Raw genomic sequence first — 2223 nt, forward strand, 5'->3', positions numbered from 1 at the left:
TTAGTAATTATAGAGTAGAAACATCGGAGGAATGGATGTGTTGAGGCATGAAAACAGTATCTATGCCAGGGGTAAATAAATGTGTCAGCCAAGTGAAGATCCTGGCGTTAAAAAAAAAAAATTTTTTTTTAAACCACCCTCTGGCTATTATCAATCAACTGGATTGCAGAGTCTGTTAAGGATAAGCCACCACACACATCAATTATGATGCCTGCCCCACCCACAGGTCTGTCTAAAGGAAGGGCAGAAGTCACTGTCTTTGGTACCCTGTATTTGGCCACTTCTGCTCACAACACAGCTGACTAGATCACATTTGGGCATCAGCCCCAACAGCAGCCACATACATGGGCTGCCTAGTGATTTCTGAGGTGGCTGGGCACAGATATATTGAGCCAAACAGGAAACAGGTTGACTTGTCTGATTTCCATTTGTATGACTTTGAATCAGACAACTACAGAGTGGGGGCGCCTGGCTGGCTCAGTGACTCTTGATCTCGGGGTCGTGAGTTCGAGCCCTACGTTGAGTGTAGAGATTGCTTAAATAAGTAAATAACTAAATAAATACACTTAAAAAAAAAGGGGGGGGAACTCTGGAGTGAATCAACTAGTTAATAAAAGGATTTGCGCCTGAAGGGATAAAGAACAGAGAAACAGCATGTCCTAGAGTGGACACAAAGAACAGAAACAGAATATCCAGAGCTGGGAGGCAGAGAGAAGATACTAGAAAAGAAAAGTGAAGGCAGGTCACCCCCAGCAGTACAGCAGACTCAGAGAAGTTGAAACACCCCGCCCGCCCCCGACAAAGACATCTGACAATTCTGGGTAAAAGATAACAAATATTCTTTCAAACGAAAAACCGAGTTCCCAAGAAAGTCAGGGGAATCCCCTCGTGCCAAAAAACAAAAATGGAACCGAAAACTAGACCAGTAAGTGCAAACTGACACTGTGAATGCCAGAAGAGGGAGGCGTCGTGGGTCTTGGGTTGAGATGCAAAAGTAAGGACAGGAAATGAGGCTCTGGGCTCCTACGATCCAAAATTACAGCACACAGAGAGAGTCCTCCTTGAGCTAGCAATCAGCAGACAAGCAAAGATGCGATTAGACCCCAAGCAGACAGGGTACGAGGATAAGAACCATGGAAGAGATAGGATGTAACATAGTGGCGTATAAAGACACACAAAAAAGGAACCAAAATAGGAGAGAAGAACAAGATATTTCATAAATGTAAAGACAAGCAAGTTTGACCAAGAACCAAGCAGGGCAGAGAAGGAGAAGCTGGTAGGTGGCGGGAAGGAAAACAAGATGGCCTGTGGAGACCCAAACACAGAGAAAGTAACTGAACTCGGTGAAGGACAGAGCCCTAACTTTGCTAGAGGTATCGTGGAGTGCTGCGACCATGTGGCCAAGGCCAGCAGAACTCTGTGGGTGTTGTGAGGCCTTCATTCACTCTTCTTTCCAAATAGTTATTAAGTGCTGTATTTATTTCCTGTTGCCGCTATAGCAAATTGCCACATAGTGGCTTAAAGCAACACAAATTTATTATCTTCTAGTTTCAGATGTCAAAAACCTGGAATGGGTCTTAAAGGGCTAAAATCAGAGACTGCATTCCTTCTGGAGGCTCTAGGGAGGAATCTGTCTCCTTGCCTTTCCAACTTCTAGAGACTGCCCACATTCCTTGGCTCAAGGCCCCCTTCTATCGTCACTCCCACCTCTGCTTCTGTTGTCACATCTTCTCTTGACTCTGACACTCCTGCTTCCCTCTTATAAAGACCCTTATGGTTACATTGGGCCCACTCAGATAACTCCAGATAATCTTTCCATTTCAAAATCCTTAACCACATTTGCAAAGTCCTTTCTTCCTTTTTTTTTTTTTTTTTTTAAGTTTTATCTGTTTGCGTAATCTCTACACCCCACGTGGGGCTCGAACCCAGGACCCTGAGATCGGGAGTCACATGCTCTTCCGACTGAGCCAGCCAGGTGCCCTTTGACCATGTAAGGTAACACACCCACAGGCACTTATTCCAGGATGGGAAATGGAAGGGTGAGCCACAGAGACCTGCTCCCACAAAGCTAGAGTTCCAAGGGATGGGGAGACAGCAAAGAAGTCCCGAAGTGAACACAAAAGTAAGAAAATAGGTACATCAAGGGATCAACGCTATGAAAGAAATAATTCCAAGGTAATAGAACAGAGATTGGGGGCTGAGGAGGCTACCTTAGGATGTCAG

At 45.0% G+C, this 2223-nt stretch overlaps 1 non-coding gene across 1 annotated transcript; it reads right to left on the bottom strand.

Annotated features, from left to right (window-relative positions):
- Window positions 1–1904: 1904 nt before the first annotated feature.
- On the bottom strand, window positions 1905–1977 carry TRNAG-CCC. The gene has a single exon. It is a non-coding gene; the product is annotated as a tRNA-Gly (tRNA).
- Between the last annotated feature and the right edge of the window lie 246 nt (window positions 1978–2223).

The sequence above is a fragment of the Lynx canadensis genome, chromosome A3 (assembly GCF_007474595.2).
Source record: "Lynx canadensis isolate LIC74 chromosome A3, mLynCan4.pri.v2, whole genome shotgun sequence".
Taxonomy (NCBI): Eukaryota; Metazoa; Chordata; class Mammalia; order Carnivora; family Felidae; genus Lynx; species Lynx canadensis.